The 15,320-nt window shown below is 44.7% G+C and overlaps 1 long non-coding RNA gene across 1 annotated transcript in view; it reads left to right on the plus strand.

The window, feature by feature from the left end:
- The first annotated feature begins 616 nt into the window (after positions 1 to 616).
- The window catches only part of LOC138493137 (uncharacterized), a 167,406-nt gene continuing 152,702 nt past the window's right edge, over positions 617 to 15,320 (plus strand). The window contains exon 1 of the long non-coding RNA XR_011276276.1: positions 617 to 700. This is a non-coding gene — a long non-coding RNA (uncharacterized lncRNA). The remainder of the gene's footprint in view (positions 701 to 15,320) is intronic.

A 15,320-nucleotide genomic window follows, 5' to 3' on the forward strand; every position in this document is an offset into this window, starting at 1 on the left:
TGTGGATGATAATCACTATGACATTGGTGGGGTGAAATATTTTCCAGGATTCAGAAATGTAATTTGCGCTACTGTTGACTTGCTATTTTTGTTTCTTTTATCTAGCATGTTAAATCAATGTTTTTTCGTATGTCAAGATGTCCGACCCACATTTGCCACAGACATTTTATTCACAAATGGCACACGAATCATTCCAAATCTCAGAGGTGCTTTGAGGGTTTTTATTGAAATATCAATGGGCCCTAAGACCATCCCTCTCTCGCTCTCATCTTCAAGCAACGACCTCCCCCAACCCAATTGTCCTTAGCCCCAGTTAGTATATAGTGATTGTTTCTCCCTCAATATGCAAGTTGCTAAATGTTCTGAGATGTTCACTTAAAGGCCCTTGACCTTATCTCACTAAACTTCCTAAATATCCCTACTCGAACCAGTGCTTAGTTTTGTATAGGGATAGGGGATTGTGCATTTCAATTGGCCTGTTCGGAGCGTGACTTCAGAAAGAAATGATATCTTTCAGAAACAAACGTTCCAGTTGCACCGCGGGATGAGGGGTCCATTCCTGCTGCGCAACCGGAATGTTTCTTTAAGATGGAGCAGCTCCTGCTCCTCTGCGCATGTCAGGAACAAGGAAGAGCCCCTGGTTCCTGTCAATGCGGCTGGATGCCTGCCTGGGAGAGGAGCCCTTTGCTGGCAGCAGCAGGTAAGAAGAAAATAACTTTTTTAAGTGTATGTGCATGCATGCATGCATGCGAGCGAGGATGTTTTCATCTGTATGATGGATCTTTGTATGTATGCGTGCATGGAGGGGTAAATTATGTAATGTATGGGATTGAGTGAGTGCATGCTGTATGGTGGCTGTGTGTGTGCGTGTGACTGAACGAGTGTTTGGTGTATCGTTGCCGGTGTGAATGGAGTAAATGAAAGACTGAATGTTGTGTGAATAGGTGTCTGTGTGTGGTGTGTGTAGTGCTAGAAATGGACAAGGGGAGATCAGGTGGGGGCGGCGGATTGTCAGTGGTGTAGCTGGGACAGAGGGATGGAGCTAGGTGTAGAATATAGTGGGGGCCCCCGAAAAGGATGCTGGCTGCTTTGTATAAAAACAAAGTGCATTTTGGGAACATAAGAATGATCATCAATGTATCAAACATATCTGTGATCGTAATTAAAATGTGCATTCCTTCTTAGCATGCAATGCACACTTGGTATGATGCTCTTTTCATCTGTGAGAACAGTAATCATGAAAGTAAAATCTGTACAAAGCATGAGACATATATAAAGCTTTGTACTGTTTCAATGTTTGAGTTTGGGTTGTCCTGGTGAGCAAAGGACGTCTTTCAGATGCAGTTTGTAAAGGCACTATCACTGCACACATTGAGACTCTAAATGCACAGCATTCAGGAGACTTGCGGCACTCAGGGGCAGAGAGCTTCCTCAACGTGGAGGGTGTGGGCCTTGGGTCTACACAGAATGTCGCTCAGGCAAAACAAGTTTTGCTGAAGCGCAGCTCTGTCTTGTTTCAGCCCAATTCATTCACTGCGTGTGTGAGTGAGTCTTTGCTGTGTTGGGTGTCCTGACCCACGTTTGAGCTATAATGCTGCAACATTTGGTGCTGTGGGCTTAGAAAATCCAAGATGGCCAAAAAGCCCACATGTGCGCCAGAATCCAGGAGAACCACGCAGTTTGTGCGCACACCAAAATGGTTGCCTAACTTGCCACCCACCAGTGCGAGCATGATGGGCCAGGGTGCCATGAGTGGAATGGGTGCAAAAGGTAAAACAGCAGCGCCTGCTAGCAAAAAAAAAAACGCTTTAAAATTACCTTTGGTTTCTCTGAATGCCAGCTCAAAATGCCTATTTTCAAACATTGCAACACATCCAAAAATCTCACTGAACACCAGCAGACATCTGGCAGAATGAAGTTTTGTGTGCCTACAAAATCTGGGAAGATGAAGAGCCCAAAATAATGTTGATAACAAGACTGGCTGAGTGCTAAACTGAACTGAAAGACACTAAAATCGAAATGTTTAGAATAAATGAGTGACCTACTTTTGAGTGTCACATAGTTGTCACTGTTGAAATGTCATAGTTTTGAACTTAGAATCAGCATTCTAGCTGCATGTGTAAAAATTGTAAGTTTGATTTAAACTGGGAACCCAAAATGACATGTAGCTAAAAACTGGCTTAAAGAGATTCCAATTCTGCCTGACATCTACCCCCACAGGAGTTGAAACTTGATCAAGCAGGTTCCCAGGCCTGGCTGCATTCTGTTGCCCCTGCCAAAAGGAGGTCACACACTCTCTGATTGAATTACCTGGGGACTGCAGGAAACTAAACAAAGGGCCAGGCAGATGGTTTATTGGGGGGGTCGTAAATGGCTTCCTTTTGAACAAAGCCCTTCCTTGACTCAGGCAGATGGTTTATTGGGGGGGGGTCGTAAAGTGGCTTCCTCTTGGCAGAAACGGGGAGGGGCAGCCCCCTCTGAGGACAGGCTGAGCATAAAGAAAGTGGATAGACTGGTTTCTCCACCATGTGACCTGGGAAGACACACCCCTGTTGGCCAGAATATGATTTTAAGAAAGATGTATAACTCATGGTGCGGACTTGTCAAAATTATCTAAATGATACCATAATTCTTGTGATTTTTCTGCCCACATTTTAAGAGGTTTTAGGACCCGGTGGTATGATCTGGGGGTTTACGAGCAGAAAAGAGGCTGTTACTCTAAATGTATGCATGTTAAAAATCGGACACTTCCTTATCTAAATGCCCACATGCCTTGCACACAATTGTATAAATTTGGAGAAAAGTCCGATATGGGGAAAGCTACTAAAAAGCGCAAAAAGTTGCCATTTCTTTACCCAAGCTCCTAGAAACGCCAGGGTCGGAACAGTGCCTCCCATCAGTAATGCATGATGTGTGTATGCAATGACAAACAACTGTGTATCTGTGGAATATGTATTTGGGTCAAATATAGATTTGTGTGCAATTTGACAGGGGAGTGTCCTTTCTGCAGGCCATAAAACAGCATCACCATGACTCACATTTCCTTTCCCCTATCAAGGAAGAGAGAAAAGCTTGACCAATGATCAGTTGAGAGAGGGGCTGGCTTAGTGATGCTGCGGACACACCCACTTTCAAAAGACATAAAAAGAGCCACTGGAAGCTAGAGAGGACATTCAAATCCAGTTGCTGCGGAGCGTTTTGCCGGACCACACAACATCCAGAAGATACCAGTTCCATACTGACTCCAGCTACATACTCCAGAACCTAGAACTTATACTTTAGAACCTAAATCAGAGGCCTAAGACCACAAGCTGAGTTCTCTGCAGCAGGCCTCAAATCATTGCAAGCTACTCACAGCCGGGCGAGCTGCTTGAATCCCTTGCCAAGAACTTTTGCCAGGACCAGTGCAGAGATCCAGGAGCCGTGCAGAGACCGCTGTATCCGGACAGACCAGACCAGTGCCAGACCAGACCAGACCGTGCAGAACCGCAGAACCAGTGACCCAGATCACTGTGAAGTGCCGAGACCAGAACCAGAGTCCAGTCCAAAACCTGACCAGATCCGTGGCGAGGCCTATTTCAAATTTATATTGTGAGTACCTAGCAGAACTGTGCAGAACCAATCTCTTAGTTAAAATAATCTAATCCAAACTATTTTAACTTAAGTAGAACAGCCTCCTAGAAATCGTGTCATCTGTCATTTGTAAAGCTGCACAACTGTCACCTGTCAATTCTGAAGCTGCAGGCTGTCACCTGTCATTTTAGAAGCTTAGAATCTCAGCTTTCCAACGAACCTAGAACCGACTTGCTACTCCTTATACTTGTGCCGTAATCATGATTCACGCACTCGCGAATTTTACCGCGATTTGCGATTTGGTTAAGAATCCAGCCACGTGTAACCATCAGCAGTCATTTCTTTCCTTGCTAAAAATTCGTTTGCCTCTTAATCACCATCTCTGAATCATTGCTAAAGTGAGCCTGAACCCATCCCAAGTATCTCTCACTCACCCTGAACCTCCTAAAGGGAATTAAAAGCATTTTCAGCATATTTCTCACTTCATTGCCACCACATTCAAAGCACTTGGGCCTGTGTTTTAAAACTCATACTGGTTTTCTCTAAGCTTGCTGGGGGGGAACTGAATTTCGTATTGTATTTGATTGCATTCCTGAGAACTGTGTGCTCCTCTTTCCATCTACTTCCATGTCTTACATTGCATAGGGGAGGGGGGTGAATTGCCAGAGAAAAAGTGATTATATTATCTTTTGCTAAAATCATCTCAAGTATTTCTGTACTGCATTTTATTCCTCATTGCTTTTCCCTTGAAATCATAAAAGTATTTTTGCTACTTGATCCATCCTATACTAACTCCTCATTGATTATAAAGTAGTGTGCTAGTGTCAGATTACCCATTGTTGATTAACATTATATTTATAAGGGCGATATCGATTATTAATTTATTATAAAAGTGTGGTATCTATATTTTGTCTTATTTCTCAAATAAACCTTTTAAACTTGCAAAACAGAACTACTTCTTGGCTCAGTGGGGTCAGGGGGATTCTAAGAGAGGGGTGTTATATAGGGGTAGTCATCCAGAACTCATGAACTGGACATAAAGATATATCAATAAGGGTTTCCATTTAGTATCCCAGACTAGGCATTGACTTAGCTGTAGTGTTGAATTGAATCTTCTTACAGCTGGCATGGCTGTTGAGGAGCTGATTTTGGTGGGTGCGGGTGAGGGGTGGGATTTGGTGGCAGGGAGGGGAGGGCTTGGTGGGTTATGTGGGGTTTGTGCATTTTTGGACATCCATCCATGATAAAGCAAGCTTCAAGCATGAAATGTTATTACCTGGCTAGACTGGCATTTGGCCGCAGGCAGTCTAGCCATTTCTTACTGTGGCATGCCATTTTTTTACTGGGCATGTATGATGACGCAAGCATGATAAATGTCATTACTTGGCTAGACTGGCATTTGAGTGCAGTCAATCTAGCCATTTCCTACTGTGGCATGATATGTTATTAAATGATAAGTCTTATGATGTGGGTAGGCTGGCATTGTTATGCAGTCATTTTGGACGGGTTTTCTTATTGTGGCATGGCATTTACAATGGCAAACAGGAGTATGTCTTCTGCAGGGATATTGACACATGTTGGTTGAGCCAGCCTGGACATATTTTCTTAACTTATCATTTTTGGCATTATGCACAAAACAAAAATTAGTACGTTCTTATATGGGAATACTGGCATATATTGTGGGCAAAGGCATCAATGAAATGCTCCTGTGCACTGTTGGTGAATTGCATCTGTTGGATTTTTGGATTAAAACCAATTGCAAAGTGTCTGGCTATTTAACTACCTTTTCACAGAAAGTGTGCTATATAATGCATCATTTTGGCCTAGCATTCAAAAATATTTCTCGGAGAGGGAGGGAACCCAACCTTCACCACTCCAAACCACTTCTGGTTGGTTCGAATTCCCTTGCTAGGCTCGCATGCTCTGGTATATTTCTGGAAAATATTTACACCCTTCCAATTAAATTATTCACCAGCCACCAATGGGTGAGTGGCTGGTGGGTGAATGGGTATGCATGTGTGCATGCAAGGCTGGGGCCGGCAAGTGGCATTGGATCATGGATGTTTTCTTACATGGTTTACTGGTATTTTTGGGCAAAGCCAACTTGATGAATGTTATTATATGGAGGAGGGGTAGGGGTTTATAGCACAATGGGACAGACAGACTGCTCATTTGCTTTCTTTGGCATGGCATTTATTACTCACATAAGGGGCAAGGCCAACATGATGTGTGTTGTTACATGGAGAGGTTGGGGCACTTGTGCAGTCAGCAAGTAAATGTTTTATTACTCAGGCATTGTAAGTTTTACTGGTTTTAATTGCGAAGTCAACATGATGAGTGTTCTTACAAATTAGTTGGAGGCAAATGTTCAGCCAAACAAGGAAATTGTTCCTTATTGTAGCATTGCATGTTTTACTGACATTGAGGGCAAAGTCAATATGAGTATTCTTACATGGTGGTGCGGGGGTTGGGCAAGCAATTTGCACAGCAGCAGAAACATGTTTTCTTCTTGCGAAGGGGAGTTTTACTGGCATTAAGGGCAACGCCAACAAGAGAATGTTCATACATGGGGATACTGGCAGAGCAAGCATGAACACGTTTTCTCATGGTATCCTTACTGTGCATAATATTGCTGGCCACACGCAGAGTTGGCTGGTACATTTGGATGTTAGGACCCCTGAGCCAGGCGCGTTTCTACACTAGGTGAAAGATTTAAGGTTTGATTAAAACACATACTTCTATCTTTCGCCTAGTGCAGTGCGCAGCATTTCCTTCCATCAGCATGATCATCATGCACATTGCAAATGCATGGTGGTCCAGGCATGCCCCGAGTGTGGTGCAGCCCGTGCTTTGTTGCCAAGCTTGGGGGCGGCCCCTGTGTGGCGGACACCCAGGCACATCTGCAACATTGCTGAAATCAAGAGTTCCTCACCCCAACTACACAGAAGCCGAGGAGGCATTTCCGCACTTGGTTCCTTTGATGCAGGCTGTATTCTGAAGAATTCTGTCTTTTTAAATCAATCTTTTTACATTTTGCAGTCCCCAGCCCAGGGAGCAACCACCCAGCCAGCCTGAGGGACACCTACCTCATTGCCTCCTTCTCAGTCAGCCACTGTCTGCACCCTTTGATGTTTCTACTTTTTCTGTTGTCACTAATCCCTCCTACTCACTGCTACACCCTCCTACCATCATTCCTCCCTCTACTACTTCCTCCTCCACACTACGACGTCCACCCTTGTTTTTGTTTTATAGTGATTGTTGCCATGTTGTAATTACAACATATGGTCATTGGATTGTATAACGGAATTGATATATAATGGCAGTTCGGAGCCCTCATCTCACTTTGAGGGCTCTGTGTCATCACGTCCTCGATGTGATAACATCATAGCACCAAGACACTGCAACGTCACACACTCTGGCGTGCTGACATCATCCCGCACAACATGGTGCTTTTCTATTTATTTCTTCACAAATATATTATCAATGTGGCAGCTTCTGCAACAAGAGCATTCTTCGTGTGCTAGTGACTTTGCCACAACACCAAGGTAAGCCCCTCTCTGTTTGTTATTATTGCTGGTACATTACTGCACAAAACACCCAGACTCGCTTGTAGTGGAAAAGGTCACTTTAATGTGACAGGCCAAAGCTCACAAGTAACCGCTAACCTGGCTCCTTGGCCTTACAGACTAACAAAATGTTTTAACAACCAATTTAAAAATTCCACACTTTCATTTCCCCCAACAAATAAATAATTAATTAGATCCACTTCCTCCCTACCTATCCCTTGGTCCCTACCGTCTCCTTACCATCTTCTCCAGGTGTCCCGCTTTCTCCCCGGGGCCCTGCCCCTCCATCTTCAAAAGCTGTTCCCCTGGGGCAGCCCATTTGTGCAAAGAGCACCACCCCCATCCTTTTCCACGCTATTCCCCCATTGTGCTTCACTCCCCACTCATCTAACGGGGACATTCCCCCGGCAACAGAAAAACCCTCCACTGAGGTGTTCTTTCTGCCCCACCCCTACTACATTTTTTCTACCTCCAACTCCTTACCATCTCTTCCACCTGCAAGGTCAAATCCGCCAAGTAATAGCTATTCCCATAAATGGACAGGTGAACTCCATCCTCCCTGAAGATTTTAAAACCCTCATAAACTATTTCCTTGTGATCTAAAACCTTCACTGCCGCCGAGGCACACAACTTTTCATTTCTCTATTTATTCCCTTCCTGGCACGCTCTATTGCTCCCTCACTTCTCGCTCCTCTCCAAACTCTCTGCGGCAACAGCTTAGACCAAACTACATATGCTTTGGGCCACATCTCCCGGACCCATACCAAATCCCTTTTCATTTTTCTAAGAAGAGCCACACCTGTAACTCTTACCAGGTCATTTTCCCCTGCATGAATTATCAACCCCTCTGGAGTTCCATAGTGTTCCTTCAGCCGCGCCAACCTAGGCAGCAGCTGATCCCAGCGAAGCCCCCCTAAACTGGACCACCTTACCACTGCCACTTTGTAGCTGCAACCCAATTGCCTGCCAAAAAATCTTTTCTCCGCCCACTTAACAATAGAGTGGCCTACAATCCAAATCTCCGGCATCTCCCCCGGCATCCGTGCAGCATCTGAAAAAGAAATTACAATATCACTCTCCAATCACAATCACCCCACCCCATCCGACCCTCCTGTATTCCCCAAACCCTATTTCAAACAGCACCTTTTCCCAGCTCTCTGATGTACCCTTTGTATCTCCCGGACCTCCACCACCCCAAACCTTTCACCTTATCCTCCGATAAGCCCAATCTACTGCCTTCAGATGCCGCACCCATCCTAAATGAATGAATTCCGAACTCCTCCTCCTTTTCCCCTACCACTACCAATACCTTCCGTAGCACCCCCAAAACTTGCGCTGATGATTCTGCCGCCCCATCTTCATGCTGGAAAACCAAACACGTCCTTCCCACACACAGCTCCTTCTACGCCAAACCTGTCCTCACAGGGCACACATCCTTGCTCCCCAACCCAGCACAACCCAAGAGCCCTTTCCTTTTTGATTCGTTTTAGACCTCTTAATCCTGATGTCCAGCTCTAACTCTGTAAAATAAACATCTTCCCAACACAGTCCACTTACTTCACTCTTTCCTCCAACCAGCTCAGAAACCCTAAAGGCCCCAAAGAACAGCCATGTAAAGCAAGTCGCAAACAACTCTCCTTCCCAAGCCGACCAGCAAACACCCCCCACAGCCCGACACAACCTGGCTTATAGACCTGCCAAAACCGGTCTCCTCTTGTCCTTCTCCCTCTTACTCTCCCTTGCCCATCCTTCCACATCCTGCTCGCCATTTCTCCACCGCTCAGCTGAAAACCCCAAAACTACTTCCCATAGAAAGCGATCCCCGCCATCTTTCCCGTTATAGTTGCCTTAGACCAACCCTTATCCATGCACCTCAAGATGACGTTAGTTACATCATCCCTTCTCTGCTCTCTGCATCCTCCATGCCCTTCCAACTCTGAGTTCCCCTGTTATGAAATCCTTGCATGCTCTCCTGTATGCCTCTCTAGATGCCAGGGCAAGCAAACCCTCCACCAAAGAAAGCGCTCTAAGCTTCCTATGTTCCACAGCTCGTCTGGATTCCGCTGCCCCTCCTGTTCCGCTCCTGTAGCCAATCCCCAGAATCTCTACCATTGAAAACGAGATAATGCAACAGCGATGTCATTATCCTTCCCCGCAGGCCCAGCTCCAGGAATTGTCATCGGGGTGGGCCAGGGTTGTGATCTGGGGGGTCCACATTCCATTGGGTGTGGGTCAGGAGTACCCTAAACAAAGTGCTGGCATTGATTCCGATTTCCAAGATCCGCGATCCAGCAAAAAAATTCTTCCCAGATCTGCAAAAATACATTTGCACCCCTCTATAAAAAGCAGTACATTGCAAAAGAGAAGCACGGAAAATAGTGTTTCAACATCAATCTGCCGATCTTCCCTTCCCATCTGCTCTCCCCTTTCTGTTATATCTGATCCTCCTTCACCTTTCACCGTCCAGTCAACTTGCTTCAGCTGCCCTAACCACGTTCCCATTTACCTCCCCTCCCACCCATTCACACCAGCACCTAGCTTGCATTTCCTGGCGTGGCTTGGGAGAATTGAGGGTGATGCCTCCTCTTCCTTCTCTGAAAGGACGGAGCAGTGAGGCCCCCAGTCTTTGTACCATCTCAGATGGTGTCCGCCCAACAATACCTTTCTGAGAACTGTGGCTACTCCCAGCAGGTCCCAGAGGAGATGCTTGTGCTCCCTTCATCTTGTTGTGAAAGATAGACCCCCCCCCAGAATACTGAAGCAAGCAATAGGAGATTGTTTCCTGCTAAATTACATTTTTTTCAAACTTATTTTAATTTCAAGAACAGAAAATACCATGTCCTATCAATACAGGTAGCCTTGTTGATCTTAACACTATTTCGAGCACAACAACATATCCTCCAAAAACATACAAATGTCTACAATCCGCCCTTCACTCACCTATTCCACAACCTCCACCCCTCTTTTCCAACTGAACCCCTACAGTAGTCCCATTCTGAATGCCTCCCATCCATGGTTCATGTCCAAAATTAAATTTTAAACACAAAATTATAATTGAGTTGAGAGTGCAAGAGAGTGCTAGGGCTGTAAGGGCTGCATCAGGAGGCAGACAGTGATGGTTGAGGGGTTTGGGGCCTCGTGGTTTATCGCTCCTGGTGGGGCGTGCCCCTGTACATCATTGTCTGGTACATACTGTTTACATACTGGTTATAATATGCAATTATCCATGATGACTCTTTGTTTGATGTGTTCACTTAGATTTGCTATTGAATGACACAATTTTGTTCAAAAAATGTGTCCCGGAATATTTTCAAAGTTAGATGTGTGTGTGTGTCCTAATGCCTGGGCTGCTCATCTATTAAACCATGAGTGAGGCTTGTGGGAATAGATTATAAGGCAAACTGAATCACTTCTAGGGGCACCTAATGATAACAGGCAAGGCATAGTGAAATTAAAAAATATGCCAAGAATCACACACGTTGGTAAAGTGGTAAAGCCATAAGTAGAGTCTAGCCTGAAATTTAGATACTTGTCCACACATCTTCCGAGCTCAAGGTGGTACAAATATGTGTCGAAGTTTGGCTTTGAATACCTAAAATAATACTAAATGTTATGCAGATTACTTTTTAAAAAAATGCACAAATCACATGATAAACCAACCTAACAATGTATTCATCATTGTAGAAACATGTTGATGAAAATATTAAGGGGGGCATTTTGTTTTGAATCCTAAATTGCACAGAGCAGAATTCTCCTGTTTGCACTTTTTTTCAAAAAGGTCCCTTCATTAATTTTCATTATTTCCACCAAGTACTGGAAAAGTAAAGAGTAAAACACAGGCGAAAATGGTCTTTGCTCTTAACATTACCACTACGTGTCTGGAAAAGTGTACATCACTTCCACAATTAACGATTGTGGGAGCCATCCACAATGTATTCCTTTGGACTCTGGCCACTTTTACCAGGTGTAAAAGTCAGGAAGATCCCATAGAAATCCATTGGTTTTCCACCAACGTAAAAATACATGCTGGTGGAATACCAATCGGATTCGGCAGGGGGACCTTGTTAAGTCCGATCTGATCTCCAACTTCGCCTGTCAAATCATACAAAATCCTGAAGCTCATAAAAAGTGGAGTTAAATACATTTAGCACCACTTCTTCCACTCTGCTTGACCTGGAAAATTATCCCATATGAATGCAGCTTTATTTTCCCCATCCTGAATGGAAGCCTACAAGCTCCAGCATAGCAATTAATGAGAACGTACAAACAATCTCATACAGACACAAAATGAAAAGAAATCCATGACAAGGTTATTGTTTAACACATCTTGTTCTGTATCCCCTTAATTACTAATCACCCAACAATCACACTTAAATAGCTGCTTAAAACCCTATATACATTTTGTTTAAAGTGCCACAGCAATGGTCACTGCCTTTTTACCTTTTCTCATCTCTAATCTCTTCCTGTTGTAAATAATCTGCTGTTGAGACACATTAAAAAGGTAAGATCTCACTGATAGGGCCTGTTCAGCCTTGCTGTTTGTATTTGAGGGGAGAGGGTAGAGCGGGGGGGGGGGGGGTGTCATTGGCATTGGCCCCTTGCCCAAATGTTAAATCCACATCTGATTGCACTCTTCAGAAAATATTGAAATACTGCTTTTTAGTTATAAAAGATGTACACCTTTTACTCTTTGCGCGTAACATTATAGAAAATGCTCTTCTTTTTTGTTATTTTACGGGTGTTCATGTTTAATTTCCGGCACTGCCTAAACACCCAGTACCCAGGATTTACATCATACTTTCCAAACAAATCCCACAACACACATGACATATTCTGTTTTCATGCAAACTCTGTAAAGTTACTCAAACAGAATGAGGTTATCAAGTCAGTACATATCAGTTTGAATCGTGAAACGTTCTTGCAGAGTAGACTAGGCTTCCAAACAAAGATACATTTTATTTAGGTTTGTACCCCACTGGTAAGTATGCATGAGAAGATCTGAAACGTCAATACTTGCCAACCTAGCCTTATCATTTTCAGGTAGGGCCTTCTTGGACCAGCTCAGTGAGGTGCAGCTTGATTCCCTGGCCATAGCAAGAAAGACACGCACATCTGGGCATATACACGTTCAATTAGGGAGACAAACTCAAGGCAACATGCATTGGCCTAGCCAACAGCTTGGGCTTTTGATTGGGCATGGATAGGCATTTTCCAGGCACTGCGATAAGGGCACCACCTGGCCATAATATGGGAAAAGCCGGAAAATTGTGACAGTAACTGGGCATATGATGGCATGACAAATGTCTGCTAATACCTATACGCATGCAAAAACTGCTGGCTTTGTGATTGCTTGCTTAAAACAAGACTTCAGTGCAAATTACAGAGGCATTGACAAATATATTGCTTATAAAACCAACTGGCTGAAGACACACATTGAGAGAATGTTCCTACATCAAGAGCTCATTTACAGAGGCAATTAAGTAATTAAACACTCAAAAGAATGCTTAGATATAACACTGGCAGGCCCTATACAGCAACACATTTGGTGTTATTTTGTAATAGAGCTTGCTCTAAGAGTTCTAGAAAGGTTAGGTTTGGGTGGTGAGGCATTAACAAAGCCATGGCTAGTCATTAGGTGGGTAAATGACCACACACACCCATAGGATGTGTGTTTATCCTCACATTTTATTGCCATCTTATCTGTGTTCCATAGAATGATTTCTGGTTGTACCTAATATGTAAAAAGTCTCTGAATCAATTAAAACTACCAACAATGCTCTGGCCAGCCTTCTATACCATTGTTTGCATATCAGCCTTGGCCCTGTCACTAATGTCAGAAGCCCTTCCAAAACTGCTAGACCACAGGGCCAAGCAAGTCACGTGGTTTCTTGTGTTCCAGTGCAGATGAAACAAGGTGTAGCAATTGAGATTCAACTGCACCATTTGGTGGCAGCACCAAATGTCATTTGCTAATGGCTTGTTGCCTTATCTAATCACACAGACATAGTACAGAATTATGGCATGGAATGTTGCGCAGAGCAACAGTAGTGGTAATGTTTAATTCAAAGCATTTCATCTATCACTTTTTGATTTGACTATACTCTCCCCTCCAGAATTACATTTGTGTTACTACCAACACTTATACTCAAGTAGTTAATGCAGCAGAATATATACTTTGAATGTAATTTGCAAGGGCCCCCTGTCAGTTGACGCACCTTCTGCAGAAAGCTGTGTTCAAGCAACTGTACCTGTCATTTATTGTTTGATATAGTTAACCATTTTATTAAGCATGATGTGACAAACCACTATATTCCCACAAAAAACAAACATACTTTAAATTACAGAAACCGAAATTGTGATTTTGGGTTTGAGAAAATAGTTGTAGGCAGCCTGCTTGAATAAGTGTGCTACCTCAATTAGAGGTGTGACATCTCCCTGGTCATTTGTACTTTCATGGCTATGGGGCATAACTCATTGTCCAGGGCAAGAAAACAAATCCTCGCCTGGCCTCCTGCAATTCACTGAAATCGCCTCCTTTCTATGGGGGGGGCAGAGGCTGACTCTGGGGGGGCCTGGCCCCCCTGGGCCCCTTGCTAGAGCCGGGCCTGCTTCCCCAGCACACGTGTTGCCTCCAACACCACATTCCATTCCATGCAACACAGAACAAACTCTCTCATCAATCTTGCCACCCTCTGATCCCTTGTCGACTGCCTGTTCACTACATGTACCACGCATTCGTTGTCAATGTTGAAATTCACTTTCCTGTTCTGCAACTCCTTCCCCCACAACTCCATCGCAACCAGCAAAGGAAAAAATTCTAGAAATGCTATGCTCCTCCCTTCCTTCAACCAACACAATGGCCACTTCTCCGCACACCATTTTCCTCCCCAAAACACTCCAAACCCCCTCGCACCTGCTGCATCTGAAAATATCTGCACTTCCCATGACACCGGATCCCCTTGCAGCCACATGGACACCCCGTTAAAACTCTCCAGAAAACGCAGCCAGATCCTACAGTCTTCCCAAACTGCACCTGACACCCTTGCCCGATGATGTGGGCACTTCGCTCCCACCATATACCGTGCCATGTTTCTACAAAAAGTCCGCCCTGGGGCCACCACCTTGCATGCAAAATTCAAATGCCCCACCAGTCTCTGCATTTCCACTAGCATCATTCTCCGTGCCCCCACCGCTTTCTCCAGCAATCTTACCAGTTTGCTCAATTTGTTGTGCGGCAAGCGTGAGGTCATGACCAATGAGTCCAATTCAATCCCTAAAAAGGTTAACGCCACTGCCGGTCCCTCCATTTTGTCTTCTGCCAAAGGCACCCCAACTCTCCCATTAGGTCCTGAAACATCTTTAACATTTCCCCGCACTCCCTCTCTCTGTCCGCCCCACTAATGAACAGAAAATCATCTAGGTAATGCAGTACCCCTTCCAAACCAGAACTATGTGAAAAAACCCACTGCAAAAAGGAACTGAAACGCTCGAACAAGGTGCAGGAAATTGCGCCCCCCATCGGCAAGGCTTTGTCAATGTAGTTGCGGCCCTCAAATTGCATTCCCAGCAGCCAAAAATTCTCCGGGACCTGAAAGCCGCCTTAATGTCGCACTTGGCCATGAAGGCCCCACACCCCGCTTTCCTCATCAAACCCACCGCCTGATCCACACTTGCGTATACAACCCCACACTCTTCCGGAGCAATAAAATCGTTGTCAGACTCAGGCCATGACAAGTGGTGTATAAATCTAAATACCCCCGAGACCTTCTTGGGCACAACATCCAGTGGGGATACCACTAAATCCCCTAGCAGATCATCAAATGGCCCTACCCCCCTCCCCACCGCTATCTCCTTGCCCAATTTCTCCCTCACCACCTCCACATTTTCCTTGGCGGACTTCAAATTCTCCGCCCAATGACGCACCCTTGGTCCATGGTAACCTAGCCTGAAACCATGACGAAAACACTCTCCCAAAATCTCCGCCCCTTCCCTATCCGGATAAAATTCCAACAACTTCTCCAACACCTCCAATTAAATTGGAGTAAAAGCCGTTCCCCACAACCCCTCTGCCGGATCCTCTCCCCCTCCCTCTGTCTCCTTGATGGAAACACGGCATAAGTGGGTGCTTCCCTGCACACTTACTACATTCATGTCTGAACCTATACACATTCCTTGTGCAGC

The sequence above is a fragment of the Ambystoma mexicanum genome, chromosome 10, assembly GCF_040938575.1.
Source record: "Ambystoma mexicanum isolate Mex_15411 chromosome 10, UKY_AmexF1_1, whole genome shotgun sequence".
Taxonomy (NCBI): Eukaryota; Metazoa; Chordata; class Amphibia; order Caudata; family Ambystomatidae; genus Ambystoma; species Ambystoma mexicanum.